General features: G+C 44.2%; 1 long non-coding RNA gene across 1 annotated transcript; it reads left to right on the forward strand.

The window, feature by feature from the left end:
* Positions 1–782: 782 nt before the first annotated feature.
* On the forward strand, positions 783–21433 carry LOC134898847 (uncharacterized). The gene is made up of 2 exons (XR_010172588.1): positions 783–871; positions 20913–21433. It is a non-coding gene; the product is annotated as an uncharacterized LOC134898847 (long non-coding RNA).
* Positions 21434–23291: the final 1858 nt, after the last annotated feature.

Genomic DNA, 23291 nt, shown 5'->3' on the forward strand with positions numbered 1-23291 from the left:
TTGCAGAGTTGCTTCCTGCAGAGCGCTCGGTAGTGCTAGAGCGCCGCCTCTGCAACGTCACACGTCCTGACATCACTGTATGCGGCGCAAGGGTTCCAGGGCTAGCTAAAGTGAATCTTCCATTGTGCCATGCCGGAGCCGAGGTAGGGAGAGAAGGGGGGTCGCGACCCGTGGGCGGGGCCTCAGACAGACTTTGGCAGGCTCCTGTAGCAGGAAAAAATGTTTTCCTGTCTACAGCAGCAGCACAGCGCAATTGCTTTGGGCCTATTTTGATGGGGGGCCTGGAGCTGCAGCTCCATCCGCCCCATTGTTAATCCGGCCCTGTCTTCACTCCATGTCTTGTCCCACATTATACACACTATATTATTAGGTTCTTACCATTCCAATACTTACCATTTGCACACTATATAATTTCCAATAAACATTTGTATCCATTCAAACCAGTATTGTGTGATAATTAGCATTTACTCCACCACAGAAAGCAGCTTACACCACTTCATTATCCCTTCGATTTAAACATCAACAGTATTTAATATTTCCCAATTAATTACTAAACCTCTTGCAATCACACTTTTATCTAGGCAGGGCTGTTTCTTGGGCCGAGTGCACCGGCAAATCGCAAGGGGGGCCGTGGCCACTGTTTTCACCAGTATTCTATTCAGTGTAGCTGACCACATAGAATAAAGATAAAATGTCCCACACAAAATGGTTGCTGCCATAGAGGAGACAGAAGCTAGAGGTCCTACTGGACCTCTAGCATCTGTCAGAGATGAGGACGCCGATACGGAAGTGCAGGGATCTGCATCCACCTATTTGAGACCTGCCGGGAGAGGCTGCAGTGCCGCGGGCACCAAACCGGAGGCAACCCATGGTGTGAAACCCCTAGACAATGAGCAAAAAAGTATCCATTATTGGGCAGGCAGGGCATAACTAGAGCATAATAAAGTAAGCTGGGCAGTAATGTGTGGGGCATAATAAATTGTCAGGGGCATTACTGTGTATCATACATAGTAATGTCCCTGAAACTTAATTATGCCCTACTGAGTACTGCCCAGGACAACTTATTATGCCCCACAGTGTACAGATAATTATGGTGCTCTAAATGGAATACACCCCATATGTGTCTAGCTAATATTATCACTAGTGGTTCTATCTTGAGATGCTGTCCTATCTATACACATGTACCTGTTTCACTGTCATCAGAACTCTATAAAGTTTTGGTAATCACATCAAATGTAACTTACATAGAGAACTTTGGCCTGTTACTACAATGCTGGTGTCTTTGTATACATACCCAAAAATTATAATAACAATTAGCAATAATATTTATATAGCAGCAGTACCCAAAATCTTTCCAAAAATTAATGGTAATGTTGGACTGGATATTCCTCTGAATAATATCCTATATTATTCATATATCAATTTATACATCTCTCTTCAATACAATACTCACAACCACATTTTTCAAAGGGTGATCTTTACACCAGTCATAAAGCTCTCTGGATTTCCTGCTTACAAAAAGAGGAAAGAAGGGTCTTATTGAAATAATTCCCATCCACATTAATTAGTGATGAGCGGGTTCGGTTCCTCGGGATCCGAACCCCCCCGAACTTCACCCATTTTACACGGTTCCGAGGCAGACTCGAATCTTCCCGCCTTGCACGGTTAACCCAAGCGCCCGAACGTCATCATCCCGCTGTTGGATTCTCGCGAGATTCGTATTCTATATAAGGAGCTGCGCGTCGCCGCCATTTTCACTCGTGCTTTGGAGATGATAGGGAGAGGACGTGGCTGCGTTCTCTCAGTTTCTGTGTTCAGTGTGCTGCAAATATCTGCTCAGTGTGCTGCAAATATCTGTGCTCAGTGTGCTGCAAATATCTGTGCTCAGTGTGCTTGCAAATATCTGTGCTCAGTGTGCTGAAAATATCTACGTTCTCTGCCTGAAAAACGCTCCATATCTGTGCTGCATTATAGTATATAGTAGGAGGACAGTGCAGAATATTGCTGTGACCACCAGTATATATATAGCAGTACGGTACAGTAGTCCATTGCTCTACCTCTGTGTCGTCAAGTATACTATGCATCCATACCTGTGCTGCATTTTAGTTGTGCGCAGTATATAGTAGGAGGATAGTGCAGAATTTTGCTGACCACCAGTATATACGTAGCAGTACGGTACAGTAGTCCACTGCTCTACCTCTGTGTCATCAAGTATACTATGCATCCAAATCTGTGCTGCATTTTAGTTGTGCGCAGTATATCGTAGGAGGACAGTGCAGCATTTTGCTGACCACCAGTATATATATATATATATATATATAGCAGTACGGTACAGTAGTCCACTGCTCTACCTCTGTGTCGTCAAGTATACTATGCATCCATACCTGTTCTGCATTTTAGTTGTGCGTAGTATATAGTAGGAGGACAGTGCAGAATTTTGCTGACCACCAGTATATATAAATAGCAGTATGGTACAGTAGTCCACTGCTCTACCCGTGTGTCATCAAGTATACTACAAAAGTTCAGTAAAATGACCCAAAAATCAAAATTAAAAGCGTCTGATGAGAAGCGTAAACTTGCCAATATGCCATTTACGACACGGAGTGGCAAGGAATAGTTGAGGCCCTTGCCTATGTTCATGGCTAGTGGTTCAGATTCACATGAGGATGGAAGCACTCATCCTCTCACTAGAAAACTGCAGTGCCACTCCTAGATGGGCCAGGTGTTTGTGTCGGACACTTGGGTCGCTTAGCTTAGCCATCCAGCGACCTTGGTGCACCTCTTTTTTTCTTTGCATCATGTGCTGTTTGGGGACTATTTTTTAAATCTGCCATCCTGTCTGACACTGCAGTGCCACTCCTAGATGGGCCAGGTGTTTGTGTTGGCCACTTGGGTCGCTTAGCTTAGTCATCCAGCGACCTTGGTGCACCTCTTTTTTTCTTTGCATCATGTGCTGTTTGGGGACTATTTTTTTTAAATCTGCCATCCTGTCTGACACTGCAGTGCCACTCCTAGATGGGCCAGGTGTTTGTGTCGGCCACTTGGGTCGCTTAGCTTAGCCATCCAGCGACCTTGGTGCACCTCTTTTTTTCTTTGCATCATGTGCTGTTTGGGGACTATATTTTAAATCTGTCATCCTGTCTGACACTGCAGTGCCACTCCTAGATGGGCCAGATGTTTGTGTTGGCCACTTGGGTCGCTTAGCTTAGCCATCCAGCGACCTTGGTGCACCTCCTTTTTTCTTTGCATCATGTGCTGTTTGGGGAGTCTATTTTAAATCTGTCATCCTGTCTGACACTGCAGTGCCACTACTAGATGGGCCAGATGTTAGTGTTGGCCACTTGGGTCGCTTAGCTTAGCCATCCAGTGACCTTGGTGCACCTCTTTTTTTCTTTGCATCATGTGCTGTTTGGGGACTATTTTTTAAATCTGCCATCCTGTCTGACACTGCAGTGCCACTCCTAGATGGGCCAGTTGTTTGTGTCGGCCACTTGGGTCGCTTAGCTTAGTCACACAGCTACCTCATTGCACCTCTTTATTTCTTTGCATTATGTGCTGTTTGGGGACTATTTTTTAAATCTGCCATCCTGTCTGACACTGCAGTGCCGCTCCTAGATGGGCCAGGTGTTTGTGTCGGCCACTTGGGTCGCTTAGCTTAGCCATCCAGCGACCTCGGTGCAAATTTTATGACTAAAAATATTGTGAGGTGTGAGGTGTTCAGAATAGACTGGAAATGAGTGGAAATTATGGTTATTGAGGTTAATAATACTATGGGATCAAAAAGGACCCCTAAATTCTATGATTTAAGCTGTTTTTGAGGGTTTTTTGTAAAAAAAAACACCCGAGTCCGACAAAACATTTTCAGGGAGGTTTTGCCAAAATGCGTCTGAATCCAAAACACGGCCGCGGAACCGAATCCAAAACCAAAACACAAAACCCAAAAAATTTCCGGTGCACATCACTAACATTAATGGATGAGTACTCATACCTACACCACACTTCTGCTCGCTCTCTCTTCAAAGAAAAAGACAAAAAGTCCTAATACTGTTATAAATAATATCGCTCCCAGTATACAGTACTTTCAAAAATGTTAAAAGTTCTGTAGGATATTAGCTTATAAGCACATAGTCTATTATCGGCAATCATCTTCATCTCGATTGAAGGGTTCATTCAAATATAACTCTCTGGTAGTAATAGTTGTAATAGTCTCTTTATCTCCATACAGTTTGAGTTTTTAGGTTCCTTCAAGCTCCGGTCTCTGATCTTTTCATTCCAATGCGAGCTCATGGATCTCGGTGTCCTCCTTCTGCAGCCTTTGCAACGGCTGTATCAGTAGTCACCGGTACTTGTCAAGGACCATCCTATGCGATATGTAATGGAACCGAAACATAAGCAACTTCTCACCATAACACAGTCTCCACTCCCTCAGTGATTTGTTGTGTGCTGGACTGAGTGTTCGTGCTAGTTAAATATCCTTCCAAGTTTCTTGCAGCTTTCGATGTTCTGGTAACTGTTTAAATAATTTGTGTGACACATTGAACAGTCAAATCAGTTTGTAGTTTTGAATCAGTCTCTGGATAATATATATTTGCTGGATTCCAAAAAAAACAACAACAAAAATTATACAGAAGAGAGACTAAGCAGAGGTTTAGGTGTCATTCTACCACTATTGAACCAACGATTGGACCATGCCATGGTTCAGATTCTGCTATTCCTGTCTCTTTTGTAGATTAATGATGCTTAATTCTTTAAACCTCCTCTGTCAAATTATGATTTATTTGTATTTTCAACATTACACATATTCATTGAAAAATATTCCCTATTACAAGTGGGTAAATCATGTCTTCATACAAATTCCTGTGAAATCACCATATTCTCTTTTACACTATGTTGTATTTAAAACAATGTTGTATGTATTTAATCATCCTAAAAACATCCTCAGTAAACATCCACATACGATAGCTTTCTTATCTTTATCAAATAATTTGTAATCCTTGTAAAGAAATTATATTGCTTTAAGTTCTGTTATTTTGGTTAAATGCTAGAACACAATGTATATTTCTCCATTAAATTTCATACTATTGTAGTAAGCTTGTGCAAACTAATTCAGGTTAGTTACCCTTAGATGTGCATAACTCATGACATTTCCCATAGCAAAAGTTGTCAGCAACACTTTACTACTACTAATACTAATTCACATATTAATTTCAGTTACCCCACATTAATTCACCATCCCAGTATCCCCTATAGATGCTAGAGAAAGTATTCTCCTGTTACTGTCAGTTTTTAAATGCAATGTAATAATTACAATTGTCTTAGTCACATTATAGGCCCTCATTCCGAGTTGTTCGCTCGCAAACTGCTTTTAGCAGCTTTGCACACGCTAAGCCGCCGCCTACTGGGAGTGAATCTTAGCTTATCAAAATTGCGAACGAAAGATTAGCAGAATTGCGAATAGACACTTCTTAGCAGTTTCTGAGTAGCTCCACACTTACTCGGCATCTGTGATCAGTTCAGTCAGTTTCGTTCCTGGTTTGACGTCACAAACACACCCAGCGTTCGCCCAGGCACTCCCCCGTTTCTCCGGCCACTCCCGCGTTTTTCCCAGAAACGGTAGCGTTTTTTCACACACTCCCATAAAACGGCCAGTTTTCGCCCAGAAACACCAACTCCCTGTCAATCACATTACGATCACCAGAACGAAGAAAAAACCTCGTAATGCCGTGAGTAAAATACCTAACTGCATAGTAAATTTATTTGGCGCAGTCGCACTGCGGACATTGCGCATGCGCATTAGCGACTAATCGCTCCGTTGCGACAAAAAAATAACGAGCAAACAACTCGGAATGACCACCATATTGCTTATACTCCCCACTTTTGAGGATGAGGAAGGCAAGTATGCAGCTATATCAAAGTTGTGACAGCCATGTGTACTGCCAGAGGTAACGATGTAGATTCTTATCATACAAAATGCACTGCTTAACCACAGTTCTACACATACACAGTTTATTGCAGCGATCGGGTCGGAACTGCACCTGCGCCGGGGCGCCGCAGAGCGACGACGCATGCCAGACGGCCAAAGGCCGCCATTGCCTAGCAATCGCCTCTGCCTGATTGACAGGCAGAGGCGGTCACTGGGTGGGAGGGGGCTTGACGGCGGCGTCAAGCCGCCGTTTAGGGGGCACAGTCCGGCCAATGCAGGCATGGCCAGACCATTGGGGAGGGCGGCCCGCGGCGGCTGCGTGATCTGTAAATGGTGCCCACGCAGCGAAGAGGTTCTCCCGGCCAGCCGCAGGAGCTGTGCTGGCTGGGAGTTACTCCTCAAATGCAAAAGCATAGCCGCTGTACGATACTTATGCATTTCTGCGGGGGGGGGGGAGGGGTCGGCACTGAGATGTAGGGCAGACTAGCCCTGTGCTGGGCATCCCCCCGCATGTCTGAGTGCCTGATCGTAGCTGTGCTAAATTTAGCATAGCTACGATCAACTCGGAATGATCCCCATAATCCTTACATATACATGAGTAGATCATTCAGCTCTATTTGTGTTTCCATCAAATGTCATTCATGATAAAGTGTAATATATTGTAATACATTCTATAATTTCTTCTGTTATGAACTTGAATGCATGCATATAGCACTCACAAAAATATACTGTATTCAGAAATTCATCATCTGGTCATAGATACATATATATATATATATATATATATATATATATACACACAAATGGAAAATAAGAGGCGGCACTCAGCAGACTTGTGAAAAATTCAACGTAGTGTAATCAGTACGGCCAACGTTTCGGGTACCACCTCCCTGTCTTCAGGACAAGTGTACAGTGTCAAATCAACATTTTTATAACAATGAACTTACCCCCCCCTGATCAGTTTCCCCGCCAGCGTCATCCACGGCCGCGTCTCCCGTGCTCTCAGCCCGGCGTCCACAGCGCACCACCTGATGCACACCACATGGTGCGGAAGTGATGTCATGGCGCCTGGCCGGGCCGCGTTACCATGGCGACCCTGGAAACAACAACAAACAAACAAACACAAAAGAGGTTATCTGCATCGGTCATATAGTGTTCTAGTGCAACAGGTCCACTGGGGACATTATTATATTCACAAAGTGTACATATAACAACAGGCTAAAACCCATACAGTGACAAAGTGAGCCATATAATTCATACGATCCCAGGCCGGGAATTACATATATACAGATGAATGACCGAACTAGACTGATGACCCCTATATCTTGCAAATGACAACATATTAAAAGAGATAATGAACAAGTGCCTCCTAGCAGTGCAATCTAAATTAAAAATTAAAAATTGAGAATATGAGCTCTTTGGCAGCCTAAGTTGTTCATCCAGGCTAACATCAACTTCACCATATTTAAGTTAATGCATATTTTTCAACACCAGCTACCTGACTTTGTTAAAAACGTACCCATGATATTTTATGATGCATATGACACACCCATAGCTTACTATTATTCATAAAAAATTGATCAGACCTAGGCTTTCATTTAGCCCCCCTGGTTTTAACGTATTGAGTCTATGAATCCACATGGATTCCAGCTGTAGGAGCTGTTTGCCCCTATTGCCACCTCGCTGTGATGCTGGAACATGGTCTATGATTCTATGCTTAAACGTGGCCATCCCATGCTTAAATTCCATAAAATGGCGCGCCACAGGCTGCTCCCCACTACCTGATGCCAAGGCGTTCCTAATGGCTTGTCTGTGTTGCGCCATTCTGACTTTAAACTGGCATTCAGTCTTGCCAATATAGTAGCGCCCGCAGGGGCAGATTATGGCATATACCACGAATTTAGAGCTACACGTTAGTGGCCATTTTATCGGAAAATTTTTTACCACTAAACGGGTGGGGGATATTATCCCCTGGGGACATATGTGAGCAGGTTGTACATCCTGTACACTTAAAGCAACCATTTTTTCGTGTCAAAAAATTAGTGGGGGTGTTCTTTAACTTTGACAAGTCTGTCTTTACCACTACGTCCCTAAGCTTCTACCTCTCGTGTAGCTTGGCATTAGCCGTTTATCGTGGAATATTTTCAATTCTGGATCAAGACACCAGGGGCCACAGGGTCTTAACTTTCTTATTAACAAGATCGCTTTTTACATTATATTCGTTAACCCATGGGATGACCCCAGTTTTTTATTTTTGATTATGGGCCTGCAGCAGTGTTTCTCTGTTTTGTTCCTGTGCTTTTTTTCTAGCCCCACTCAGTAACTTTCTAGGGTAGCCTCTTTGTAGGAACCTCTGTTCCATCTCATATCTGGCCCCTCATATTTCAAATTTCCTGTAATAAGTTGTCTCACTGCCTGCAACCCCTGTGCATGGGGTATGCAGGTATAGAGGCTGGTGACATCAGCCGTGGCCAAAATGACCTCTGGCGGTACAGTATCAGTAGTCAGGAATTTTCTTAACATCATATTAGAGTCTTTCAAGTGTGTAAATGTCCCCTGAATACAGGGCTGAAGGAAGGCGTATAAATAGATGGCCACTGGCTCACACAGAGACCCCCTGGCAGAGATGATAGGTCGTCCAGGAGGCCTCTGTGCGTCCTTGTGGATCTTAGGAATTATATAAAATAATGGTGTAACAGGAAATTCCGGACAAAGTTTTTTAACCACATCCGCTGAAATCACACCCTCATCCTGCGCTCGCTGCAAAATGTCCAGTAATTAGGGGTCATCAGTCTAGTTCGGTCATTCATCTGTATATATGTAATTCCCGGCCTGGGATCGTATGAATTATATGGCTCACTTTGTCACTGTATGGGTTTTAGCCTGTTGTTATATGTACACTTTGTGAATATAATAATGTCCCCAGTGGACCTGTTGCACTAGAACACTATATGACCGATGCTGATAACCTCTTTTGTGTTTGTTTGTTGTTGTTTCCAGGGTCGCCATGGTAACGCGGCCCGGCCAGGCGCCATGACATCACTTCCGCACCATGTGGTGTGCATCAGGTGGTGCGCTGTGGACGCCGGGCTGAGAGCGCGGGAGACGCGGCCGTGGATGACGCTGGCGGGGAAACTGATCAGGGGGGGTAAGTTCATTGTTATAAAAATGTTGATTTGACACTGTACACTTGTCCTGAAGACGGGGAGGTGGTACCCTGTGCTGTAACACCTTTCTTATCCATTAACCTGTTCAACACAGGTGTCGGCAATCATACATTAAGAGGGAAGTCCAGGAGCAGAGCATTGTGTCCCTCCTGGAGAGGGTCATGTTGGGAGGTATGATGGAGAGGGTCAGGTAAGCAAGTATTGGGGGGGGGGGGGGGGCGTGTGTGTGTTGTGATCTGTGCAGCAGTTGGGCGTTGTCTCTTTAGATAATTTCCAGGAGGAGTGAAAGATACATTTTTGTTCACTCTGGGAGGGGAAGAGTGTGAAAGAGGGAGAAGTTTTGCTGGTATCTGTAGTGCAACAGATGCTTACAAGTGGTGTCTGCAAGTGATGGACAGCTGCATCCATAAATTCCACATGCATAACATATTCCATTCTGAGACAATCTAGCTAATGTATACTGCTGGTTTTTTTTTCTCTTATTAACGTTCTGTCCCTGTAACTACACTTTTTGCAGCTTTCTCTACAGACTTTGGGGCAAATTCAGTAAGGATTGCAAAAATTACAAATTAGCAAAAATTGCGCGCAAAAGCAAAATTGCGAAAGCACGCCCAAACAGAAAAACTGCAACACTAATTTAATTTAACAAAAATAAGGTGGCCTTGTGAAATGTGCAAATATTGCGAAAATCATCCTAATAATCATAATTTTTGCGTACATATTACAAATGTATGCAATTTTTGCGTACTTGTTTCTGATATTGCATTTTTTGCTAACAACAGTGTTTTTCCCTTAACAATTGCACAACCTACTTTCCTGCACCCAAATTAAAGAAACTACTCAACAATTGTAAATCAATTCAATCATCACTTAATTGATCAAATGATCTTGTGGTAATTTAGCAATTATTATCTTAAAGACACCAAAGTGTTTTTCTTCAAACATTGACTAATGCTTATAACTGTGTTCAAATATATTCAACTAGAGAGAGTGTGAATTCTAGCCTCTAAACCCTACACAACAGCAATTATTGGTATATGTTTTAACAAACACACTTTTTTGAAGTCAAAATATTTTAATTCGGAAACAACAGTAACATTTTTATAAAAAAAATAGTGTTATTTTGATTGTGAAGTGGTCAAGCATTACATATTATTGTTTATTTGCAGTTATTTACATACCTTACTTTAAGGAATTATGTGTAAATATTTGTTTCAAAAAGTTTACAAATGGAGCAGAATTTGCAAAACTTGAAAATAAAAAGATGGTGTTGCTCTTCTTCAACATATGTTTATGTGTGTAGCGCACAAATAAAATGTAAAAAATAAAAAAAATGTATGTGGGTATGTTTTGTTTAACAAAAAAAGTTGGTTGTTTAAAAAAAATGTCAGGAAGCTAAATGTCATTCAGCAGATACTACTAAGCAAAATGCTTGTAAAGGTTTTTTTACAATTTCTTCTATCAAATAGTGTGGTTGTCAAACCTCGATTGTTAGTAAGTGTAAACACAAATCGGTTAGTAATATATATTTTCACAATCAACATGTGTTACAGAGTTAAACAATACCTTACATGTTTCTAGGTTCCAATACAACTGAATGAAGTGATTTGTGGTCTGAGGTGTGAGCTGCTTCAGCTGGGTGTAATGAAGCAATGATTGCAGTATACATGCAGTCTACAACTGAGGTCAGCTTGTGCAGATTTTAAGGTAGACCTGTAGTCACTCAGAAACTGCACATCAGAAATGTGTGATCTGTTGTAAAAATTGCGAATGCAACACCCACCGACCATCAGCATGCGCCCACAACATGCCCCGTAACACGCCCTTGATCATAGTTTTTGCAAGTCCAGCACTTTAGTACGCCCCCTACACGCCTACTTTTTGTAGTGCATACGCAGTTTTTGCTAAGTCTCAGAAATTGAGTTTTTTTCTCAGTTTTTGCTATTTTAGTTGCAGAATTTGCATTTTTACGCTTTTTTTGCTAATTTTGATGATTTGCGATCCTTGCTGAATTAGGCCCTTTATCTGCAAAGTTATCAGTTTACTAATTAGTTCTCATCTTAAAATAAAGTAGAGCTTACTCCTGTAAAAAGAAAAAGCAAGATTATCAACATAAAAAACGTAACAGTTCAAAAATATTTCATCATATAAAGCATAAAATCTGATCATGATCAATATTTATATTAAAGCACTTATCTATTTCATGGAATACCCCTTTTTATTGTTTCCAAATAATTATTTTCATTTTAATGCAAATACATATCTCAAACGTATGTGTGACAAACATTTTAAAATAACAAATCATTGTCTTCCGAGAGCATTTGTCGGATATCGTCAAAACATTAACATACCTCCCAACATGACCCTCTCCAGGAGGGACAGAATGCTCTGCTCCCGGACTTTCTCTTAATTTATGATTGCTGGCACCTGTTTTGAGCAGGTTAATGGACAAGAAATGTGTTTCAGCACAGGTGCTGGCAATCACAAATTAAGAGGGAAGTCCAGGAGCAGAGCATTCTGTCCCTCCTGGAGAGGGTCATGTTGGGAGGTATGCATTAATATACTTACCACACTATATTGCCATATATTACAGGAAAAAAAACTTCTTTTTTTCCGGCAATACAGCAATCGCAAAACAGCACAAGGATCAAGCTATTAACAATTTACTGGCAGACCTTCTCATAACATGTCGCATTAAAGAATAGGTACTAAAATGATACCTTATGGAACTTCACTCCATAAATAAGTAGTAACATCAGATAAACACACATTTCTAATCACACATCTTTCAGTCCTGCAAAAAGTCATTTGAGCACAGACACTCAACTCCTTAACTGTATTTTTATCTCAGTTCAACAGATATATAAACATTATTTGCAAGACTTGTAAACAAGCCAGACACGGACAGAATAGTTTCTGTGTTAGGCACAGAACAGAACCAGATATTGTGCTTTCGAAAGTACAAACACTGAAGTTTCATGTCGGACGTACAAGACACCATAAAAACAAAACCACACAATGACATACAATTTCGCAGGCGCAGGGCGGGTCATTTGATACCATATTTTTATAGTCTTTTAATTTTTATTTTTATTTTTTCTTACATAACCTGTCTGTATTAACTCTGTGAATACACACATATAACTTAAATCAGAGTTTGCACATTTCAATATTGATACTGCGGTCAGTATTGGTTGAACAGGACATACCCCACAGCATCATTGAAATACACAATTCCCTAACATGTACATGGTTTTTTTTTTCTCACATTTTCTGTAGACTGTACCCATTGGTCACAGTACTGTACAAAATCGGTACAATATGAAACATTTTTCCATAAAATAATATAACGTGTACACCTAAGTTGTGCTCGGCATGCCTTCCCATATGCTGAAAAATTTGCAATCACTGCAATTTTTCACACATGCAACACATCTGTCAACTGAGAACAACAATGCACCACAAACAACACACCACTTTAAAAGTTGCTCATCTCTCTGCGCAATGATGTTAGCAGACAGATTTATGGTTAAAAACAATAATCAGCAGATTAGATTAGTAGAACTATTACTTTATAAATATTATTATATTTAAATAACCTTGGGTGATCGCCCTATTTATAAAGCACACACACACGTATCTCTCTGTTTAATATGGGATGATGTCTTTCCTATGCATATGTGTTTTCACGTTATACTTATGGTGTTACAATGCTATCTTATCCAACGCAAGCATATATATTTTGCTTCTCACACACGCATTTGCACATAAGGTGAACAGCCGAGGTTTATGTATTAGTCACACTTACAAAATTTGGATTTTTCAACTTATACTTGTAACAATTAAATTTTGCAACATTTACAGATGAAAGCACTCCTCATCAATTGTTCCCAGGTTACTTTCCTAGCTTACTCAATCATTTCAACCTAATTCCCATATTCTAAGAATAAAATCACACAGACAGCTGGCAGGTACAGAAACAGCATGTACTGGCATATAGCACATAGCATGACATATTCTATACTCACCAGTGCCTGTAATGATCTTGGGATATTCCTGCCATACTAAAATGCTGGCAGGCTGGCACACCCCTTTGAGAATTCAATGAATCGACTGATCTATAGGTCCATAGGACGTAGCCCCCAACTGTTGAATACCAACTTTAATTTAACCATTGTGTTTTCCTTGTTGCAACTAAGTAAAAGATTGAATTGAAGTGAGATTTATAAAAACAATTAATTATTTATTAAAAGGACCCTGCACATATACAGGCTGAGAGACAACATCCTGTCAGCCCGGGTCAAAGACATTAATAGAAAAAACATGGTGATTCATTTAGTTTTATAATACTTGGTTACACCCAATTCTTATAACACTCCCACTGATTTCATGCATCTTGGAGTACAATGTTATGCTCATATTAGGAAAAGGTACCAGCTAGAATCTGGTCAGCCTTATTTGGTGCTAATTCCAATTCTATTACACACAATAAGTCTGCTAAACTCTGTTAAATGTACATGTATCTGATTAGTGAACTAATGTCTATATAAAGGTCATCTATCGAACAAAATGGATGGAGGGTTAGCCTTAAAATATGATGGTTATAGCTGTATATCTATTACATATGCAAGTGTATTGTATGAATAAAATCAATTATATTCCTTATGCACTTAGATATTTAACAATTTATTTTCATTAAAAATTAACTTTAAATTATTTGTATTCACATTCCATAAATAAACATTTATTTCCAATCAAACAAACCCTATATTCATTCATTGGGCCAGGATGTAATGGGATGCGATTTGGTCAAAAATGCATGTTTAGTGCTAAACTCACATGTTTTGACCATCTCACAAATCTAATGGGGTGTGGGAACATGCAAACTTTCATGTTCCCTGCAATCCCAAAACTCGCAATGACAATGGGGGTAATTCCAAGTTGATCGCAGCAGGATTTTTGATAGCAATTTGGCAAAACCATATGCACTGCAGGGGAGGCAGATATAACATGTGCAGAGAGAGTTAGATTTGGGTGGGGTGTGTTCAATCTGCAATCTAATTTGCAGTGTTAATAATAATAAATAATAAAGCAGCCAGTATTTACCCTGCACAGAAATAAAATAACCCACCCAAATCTAACTCTTTCTGCACATGTTACATCTGCCTCCCCTGCAGTGCACATGGTTTTGCCCAATTGCTATCAAAAATCCTGCTGCGATCAACTTGGAATTACCGCCAATACTCGCATCCAGATGTTTTGCCATTGCAAACAAACAATCCAGGCAATGTAATAGGATGTAAGTTTACAACTTGCTCCTAAAACATTACCATAATTTGCAAAAAAAATAATTAAAAAATTGAGTAGGGGTATTTAACAACTAGCGCTGGTCCTGGTTCTAAAAATATGGGTGGACAAAAGACATAGGGGTTCCCCGCATTTTTTAAATCAGCACCTGGCTCTACTAGTGAAGGAGGTAATGCCACAGCTGGGGACACATTTATACTTGTTTCTGTGGCCATAACATAACAACCTCAACTAGTAAGCCCTGGCTGGGGTTCCCTGGGGGTCTTTCCACTCCGGACACCCAAGGGCCCGTGCTGAAGCCCGGGGCTCTGGCCACCACTTGTGAGCTGTGGGAGGTAACTTCATAGTCCATTGTGTAAACTTAAGAATAAATATTGTTTTTTACAGTGGAACTACAGATCCCAGCAAGCCTCCCCTGCATGCTGGTACTTGAAGAACCACATGTACCAGCATGCAGGGAATATAAGGGCCTGTTGGTACCTGTAGTTCTACTTAAAAAAAATTACAATATAGACACCACTCACACACCATGACAGTAATACTTTATGAAAGCACACTTACACACTCACACTTACATATACTTACCTACCATCCCACGTAGCCCATCAGTCCCCTTGTCCAAATAGTAATCCTTAGAGATGTGCGCTGGCCCAAATCTTGGGTTTTGGGTTCTTGTTTTGGATCTGTATCTCTGTTGTGTTTTGGATCTGAATTTGTTTTGCCAAAACCTCACCTGCGAGTTACGGATCTGTTTTTGCTTTGGGTCTGTATTTTTTTTTTAAATCACAAAAACAGCTAAAATCACAGAATGTTACCACAGTATTATTAACCTCAATAGCATTCAATTCCACTATTTTCCAGTAAATTTTGGTCACATCACAATATTGTTTTCATCCAGCATCAGATCTTGCAGGTTTTGGATTCCATATAAAGGAGCCGCAGCTGGGACTCGGCGAATTTGCACTCCCTTTGCCACAATGTCTGCACTAAAATGGAAATATGTTAAATTAATACAAAGGATGTGTATATTGGTCAAAAACATTTACATGGTACTATGGGATCTATTTACTACAGGGACGTGCAGTCAGGGGAGGCAGGGGAGGCAGTGCCTCCCCTGTAATTCATGATTAAAATAATACAAACAAGATACTTATGACACATATTATGTGTCATAAGTATCTGTTTTGGCCTCTATATTATTTTAATAATTTTTTGCTTTGTAAAAAAAGTGTTAGTAGTGTTTTGGAGGCACCGAGAGCGGTGCCTCCCGCTGTCAATAGTAAAGGACAGGAAGTGGGGGGCGGGGCCTAACATCGGCCAGTAGAATCCCGTTCAAAAAATCAAAGAAAGCAGCACTAGTATAAGTGCCTCTTTGACAGGGGCTTGCTTTCATCCTACATGAAAGCACGCCCCTGTCATTAAGAATGATGTGATTGGGCAATGGTTACTTTGGGGGAGACACCAACGCAGGTGTCCACCCTCTCATCTTGGGTTTTTGTTCCTTACCGAATGTAAGAGCCGTCCCCACCTGCCCACCCGCCAGCCCTCCAGTCCATTCCGCACCGTGCACCGAGATAGAGGAGGGCGCCGCCGGGCAGTGAAGTAGCTGCAGTGAAATTCCCCTGTGTGCGGCCAGAAGTATGCGGACCGACTGAGAGGTGAGCGGGGAAGGGGACGGGGAGGAGACTGGCTGTGCCTGTGCCGCTAGGATGCAACCTCTGATTCCACCGCGATGGGAGGGGAAGGACCGGGGGCTGCCTATGCCGGTGATACGGAGTCATCTTCTGTGACTGTGTCTGCCTGAGTAGTGTGAGGCATCCCATGTGACTTGTGAGGTAGTAGGCTATCTGTGCTGCTGGGATGCCCCCTGTGATGGGATGGAGGGGGGGGTTGTTTGAGGAGCCTGGCTGTAGTGTGCCCTGTCACCCACTACCTCCATCACCCACTGTCTCCCTGTCACCCTCACAATGTCACCCACTATCTACCTGTCACCCTCTATCTCCCTGTCACCCTGACCATGTCACCCACTAATCTCCCTGTCACCCTCTATCTCCCTGTCACCCTGACATGTCACCCACTATCTCCCTGTCACCCTCCATCTCACCCTGACCATGTCACCCACTACCTCCATGACCCACTATCTCCCTGTCACCCTAACCATGTCACCCGCTATCTTCCTGTCACCCAATGTCTCCCTGTCACCCTCTATCTCCCTGTCATCCTAACCATGTCACCCACTGTCACCCTCTATCTTCTGTCACCCTGACCCTGTCACCCACTACCTCCATGACCCACTATCTCCACGTCACTCTCACCATGTCACCCTCTATCTCCCTGTCACCCACTACCTCCATCACCCACTATCTCCCTGTCACCCTAACCATGTCACCCACTATCTCCCTGTCACCCTCTATCTCCCTGTCACCCTCTATCTCCCTGTGACCCTCACCATGTCACCCACTATCTCCCTGTTACCCTCACCATGTCACCCACTATCTCCCTGTCACCCTCTATCTCCCTGTCACCATCTATCTCCCTGTCACCCTCACCATGTCACCCTCTATCTCCCTGTCACCCTAACCATGTCACCCACTGTCACCCTCTATCTCCCTGTCACCCTGACCATGTCACCCACTATCTCCCCATCACCCTGACCATGTCATCCACTAACTCCATCACCCACTATCTCCATGTCACCCTGTCCCAGTCACCCACTATCTCCGCAGGTGGGGGGGATCACCAGCAAGAATATTGCCTAGGGCATCAAACTAGTCGGGGTGACTCTGCCCAGTCCTGTACCTTGCGCCCACCTCATTTTCACTGCCCGTCTCTGGCCTACTCTGCCAGACTTCGTGGAAGCCCTGTACAACAAAATTGCATTCATGACATCCTTCCACTCCCTCCCCAGTCCCAAAGACTAGTTTTTATTCTATTTTATAAAAATTTACAATATATTAGCTACCTGCTCATCACAAGTTTGATGAGCAGGTAGGCTGCAGGCATTGGCGGCGGTGGCATCGGACTGGTACTGTTTGCAAATTAGTGGCGGGAGGCCGGGGCATTTGATGGTGGGTGATTTTGTAATCCGTTCGTGGGGGTAGTGTCCATTAGTGGCAGGGGTAGCGGGCATCAGGGAAGGTGACAGTAGTAGACATTGGCTCAGGGGCAGTAGTGCGCATTGGCTCGGCGGCAGTAGGGATCATCATCAGGACTCGGCGGACATTATGGCTGTAGTGCCTCACCAGCCACTGACCTCACCGCACGCCACTGATTTACTAAGCCTTCGGTGGAGATAAAGTGGATGGAGATAAAGTACCAGCCAGCCAGCTCCTAACTGTGGGCCTAATTCAGAGTTGATAGCAGCAAATTTGTTAGCAGTTGGGCAAAACCATGGGCCTAATTCAGACCTGATCACTCGCTAGCTATTTTTTGCAGCACTGCGAACAGATAGTCGCCACCTACAGGGGAGTGTATTTTAGCTTTGCAAGTGTGCAAACGCATGTGCAGCCGAGCGCTACAAAAAAAGATTTGTGCAGTTTCTGAGTTGCCCAGAACTTACTCAGCAACTGCGATCACTTAAGCTTGTCCGAGCCCGGAGTTGACGTCAGACACCCTGCAAATGCTTGGACACACCTGTGTTTTTCCAAACACTCCCAGAAAATGGTCAGTTGCAACCCACAAATGCCTTATTCCTGTCAATCTCCTTGCAATCAGCTGTGCGAATGGATTCTTCGCTAAATCCATCGCTCAGCAATGATCCGCTTCATACCCGTGCAATGTGCCTGCACATTACGGTGCATACGCATGTGCAGTTATGACCTGATCGGAGTGCAGCGATATAATCTAGCGTGCGATCAGGTCTGAATGACCCCCCATGTGCACACTGCAGGGGGGGGGGTAGATATAACATGTGCAGAGAGAGTTAGATTTGGGTGGGGTGTGTTCAAATTGAAATCTAAATTGCAGTGTAAAAATAAAGCAGTCAGTGTTTACCCTGCACAGAAACAAAATAACCCACCCAAATCTAACTCTCTCTGCAAATGTTATATCTGTCCCTCCTGCAGTGCACATGGTTTTGCCCAACTACTAACAAATTTGCTGCTGCGATCAACTCTGATTACCCCCTGTCATTTTTCAAGCCCAGCCTGTGACATGGCAGTTAGGAACTGATTGGCTGGCACTCAGGCCCGGCGCTACCCGCTCAGCAAGGTCTGCAAAGCAGGGAGGCGCTGGGATAGAGAGGCGCTGTCCCTACTCCGCAACCTTGGTGACGCGCAGCGCCTGTCTCACTGTATTGTAACTGTCTGTGGCGTCGCCAGCCGTACACAGAGGCTCTTAATCTCCATCTGCGTCCGGGCCCTCCCCCCTCCCTGCTTGTTCCTCCCCGCTGCACTTATCAAGTAGGAAGACAAACAGCAGTGTCGCCCACCTCTCTTCCTTCCCCTCTGTGACTGAAGACACAGGAGTACAGCAGTCTTCAGCACTGCCCCCTCTCTCCCCTCCCTGTCCGTCAGTGGTGGAATCAAGTATGGGCAGTGCAACCACTGCACAGGAAGACATGTGATGCACACTGACCTTAGTGTAGTGGGAGGAGCGAGCAGCCGTGAAAAGAGAAGCAGCCAGCCACATGAGGAGCCAAGGCTCAGGTTAGTGCTGCTGCAGATAAACAAAGCAGGGAGAAACTGTCCTATTAATGTGTGCTGGGCGGGGGGGGGGGGGAGGGAGGGGGAGGAGAGTGGTGTCCTATTAGCTTAGGGGTGGGGGGTGGGTTCCTATTACTGTGTGCTGGGGAGGGGGGGTCCTATTACTGTGTATGCTGGGGAGGGGGGGGGTCCTATTAACCTGTGCTTGGGGAGGGGGGGTCCTATTACTGTGTGCTGGGGTGGGGGAGGGGTTTCCTATTAACCTGTGCTTGGGGAGGGGGTCCTATTACTGTGGGAGGGGGAGGGGTGTCATTTTAACGTGTGCTTGGAGAGGGGGGTCCTATTAATGTGTTCTGGGGAGAGTGTCCTATTAATCTGAGCTTGGGGAGGGGGGTCCTATTAATGTGGGAGGGGGAGGGGTGCACTATTACTCTGTGCTTGGGGATTGGGGTCATTAATGTTTGCTGGGGAAAGGGGTCATACTAATGTGTGCTGGGGGAGCAGGGGTGGTGTCCTATTAATGTGTGCTGGGGAGAAGTGGGGGTGTCCTATTAATGTGTGCTGGGGGAGAAGTGTCATATTAATGTGTAATGGGGATGGGGTTCATATTAATGTGTAACGGGGAGGGGCTTCATATTAATGTGTGCGGGGAGGGGGATACAGGGTAGTAGCGATGTAGTGTGTGTGGTGCAGGGTAGCGGTGGGAGTTTCGTTTGTGCGGGGAGGGGGATACAGGGTAGCAGCAATGTAGTGTGTGGGGTGCAGGGTAGCGATGGGAGTTTCGTGTGTGCGGGGAGGGGGATGTAGGGTAGCGGCAATGTAGTGTGTGGGGAGTGTGGTTCAGGGTAACAGCTGCAGTGTAGTATGCGTGTTAGGGGGGCAGGGGTAGTTCCCGGGCCGGCGCTACCCGCACAGCAAGGTCTGCAATGCAGGGAAGCGCCGTGCTGGATAGGCGCTCTCCCTGCTTTACAGGCCTTGCTGTGCGATGGTGCTGCCTTTTGTTGCTGCGCCTGGCACTCTGTGTGATAGGCTGCGGCGCCGGCAGAATGGAGAGCGGCTCCCCTCCCTGCCTCTGGAGCCTTGCGTGAGGGCAGCTTCATGACATGCAGTGCAGTGGTAAGGAGGCTGGGAGGGGGAGCCGATCTCCATTCTGCTGGTGGAGCCTTGCGTGAGGACAGGTTGCGCTGTCAACCAGACCCTAACAATCCGGAAGATGGGGGTGGTCCCTGTTGCATCTATGTGAGGAAGGGCGCAAATTATTTTTTTTGCAGGAGGGCGCCGAACTCCTTAGCACCAGCCCTGCTGGTACGTATTCTCCATCCACCTTTTCTCCATTCAAGGCTTAGTAAATAGACCTCTATATACCTTGCGTAAAGCTGGATGAAGCGGTTACCTTCTCCAGGTTGAACATACCTTTCAGGAACTGATCTTACATTGAGGCTGAAAATAATCTGTACAGATGATTACAGCATCTAAAAATAAATATTGTACAATATATATTTATCTTCGTTTGTACTGTAGTTAAAATGCCTGGAAAGGAAATGAATGTTATTATGGTTAATAATACTCTAGGAACCAAAAAAGGCCAAATCATGTGATTTTAGCTGTTTAAAAAGAAAAAAAAAAGAAACCAAAATCTGCAAAAATTGTCTGACACAGATCTTTATCAATAACTAGATCAGGGGCCCAAAGGATGTAGAGTATGTTTGTAGTGGAAGCAAGGATAAGTTAGTAATTTAATTGAATTTGTTTAATTTTAAAACGTTAAATTAATCATTGGGGGCATTGGTGACGGTCTTTATTGCATAGACAACAATTTTTATTGGTTATATTATTGCACTATTCTGACGTTTACTTTTTCTTTGGTTTTAGATGCCCTGACTTAAGCCACCTATGCTTCTCCTCTCAATTGTTCGTCTTCTAGATCTATCAACAAACACGAACCAAGTGGGGTACAGCACACACCCCAATTTGTACAAAAAAATTACCACCTACAGTGTCACAATACATGTATGAGTTAGAGATAATAATCTAACACTACAGTTTAATTTCACCAACAGTGTCGCACAATATGTGTATGAGATGAGTATGAAAAAATATACTGTGTTACTGTGGTACCACCTTCACCCACAGTGTCACACAACATGAGTATGAGTCAGGAATACAGTAGTAATAAACTACTGCGGTTTAATTTCGCCAACAGTGTCGCACAATATGTTTATGAGATGAGTACGAACAAATATATTATAGTGGTGCCACCTTCACCCACAGTGTCGCACAATATGTGTATGTGTCAGGAATAGTAATCAAAAAACTGTTGATTAATTTCACCAACATTGTCGCACAATATGTGTAAGAGATGAGTACAAAAAAAATAAATTATATTTTACGTTTTCTAGTTTTTATTATTTTAATTTTACACTGGGGGGGGGGAGCCCCTGGATAGATGGACAGATTACCCCTTTCAGATACAGCAGACAGAGCACCCCCTTTCAAATACAGCAGACAGAACACCCCTGGACTGATACTGATAGGACACACCAGCCCCTGGATGTTACTGGGTTAGTTTAATTTACACTGGGGTAGAGTCCCCTGGATGTATGGACAGAGCACCCTTTCACATACAGCTGACAGAGCACCCCTGGACTGATACTGATAGGACACATCGGCCCCTGTATGTTATACTGGGTTAATTTAATTTACCACTGGAGTAGATCTCCCTGATACTGATAATAGTTACAACTTCTACAAAACAAAAAAAAAATTACAACTCCTACGAGGAGTGCCAAAAAAAGAATCGGTCATAGAAACCAATATAGTTAGCGTTGCCATAATATTCCTTAAATTCAGGTCATCTGTGATTTACACAGGTTTTGGGGTAGATTAATGTCTAATTAGCTATGATCTGAGCAAATAACTTCACATCCATTTCAAAAAAAGAAGGCAAACTCTTCCAGTATAAGCGCCCTAATAAATAACAGAACACATCTCCTATATAATAGCCCAGATCTGTGACTTTGTGCCTCATTTGCTAACGCTGGGCGGAGTCACAACACTGGGCGGAGTTAGTCAAATGAGTCACAGATCTGGGCAAATCTATAGGAGACTAGGAGCAGAAGCAGATGGTATGGGCATGGCATAGGCAGGGGTGCATACCTCCCAGCTTTCTTCAGGCAGACAGGGGTGAATACCTCCCAGCTTTCTTCAGGCAGAAGGAGGGACACACGTGCAGCGAAAATGGGGCATGACCAACGAAAAGGGGGCGTGGCTTCCCATTTTCGTCAGTGAGGGGTCATGCCCAGCGCTCTGTGAGCTGCTGGCATGCCCCCAGGGGGCGGTTTATGAGTCCGGGGGGCCCAGGGCACTTGAGACAGGGGGGCCCTATCTCATTGCTGTTCCTGCTGTGTGTTTGGGGGCATGGCCTAATCGCGGGCCGCGTGGCCACGCCCCATTATGCAAATTCCGGGATTTTTTTTAATGGTATTTTGGCCTCTCAGCTAGGGGTAAGTGGGGGGGAGGTATGTGGATGGGCAGAGGAAGCAGAACTCCAGCCTGAAAGAGTTAGCCATGCCAAGTCTCCACCAGCAGCAGATCCCAACAGGTTGGAGTGGAACGGCAGCAGCCAGCAGCAGTGACTCCGGTAAGACACATCTGTCTGTCACCACTGTTTTGTCCCTAATACCAATCTCTCCCATGCCCTGTATTCTGTCATGTCCCTGTCACCCCTGGCCTTGCCCTGTCACCCTTATCCTGGCCCTTTCACCATTATTTTGGCCCTGTAACCCTTATCCTGGCCCTGTTACCCTTATCCTGGCCCTGTCACCCCTGTGCTTGCACTGTCAACCCTATCCTGGCCCTGTCACCCCTGTCCTGGTCCTGCCGCCCCTACCCTGGCCCTGTCACCCCTATCCTGTCCCTGTCATTTCTGTCTTGGCCCAGTTGCCCCTGTCCTAGCCCCCATCACCCCTGTCCTGGCCCCGTCACCCCCTGTCCTGGCCCCATCACCCCTGTTCTGACCCTGTCACCCCTGTCCTGGCCCCGTCACCCCTCTTCTGACCCTGTCACCCCTGTCCTGGCCCTGTTACTGCATACCCTCCAACTACCTTTTTGGCAGGTACAGTACCAGCAGCGCTTCCAGACCCCTCTCCGATGCACCACGCCTCCGCACCTTCCCCTCCACCACATGCGGCACTCCACCCCTCCCCCACACGCTGTGCCTCCACACCCCCTACACCACCCGCGGCTCCCACT

This window comes from Pseudophryne corroboree, chromosome 1 (assembly GCF_028390025.1).
Source record: "Pseudophryne corroboree isolate aPseCor3 chromosome 1, aPseCor3.hap2, whole genome shotgun sequence".
Lineage (NCBI taxonomy): Eukaryota > Metazoa > Chordata > Amphibia > Anura > Myobatrachidae > Pseudophryne > Pseudophryne corroboree.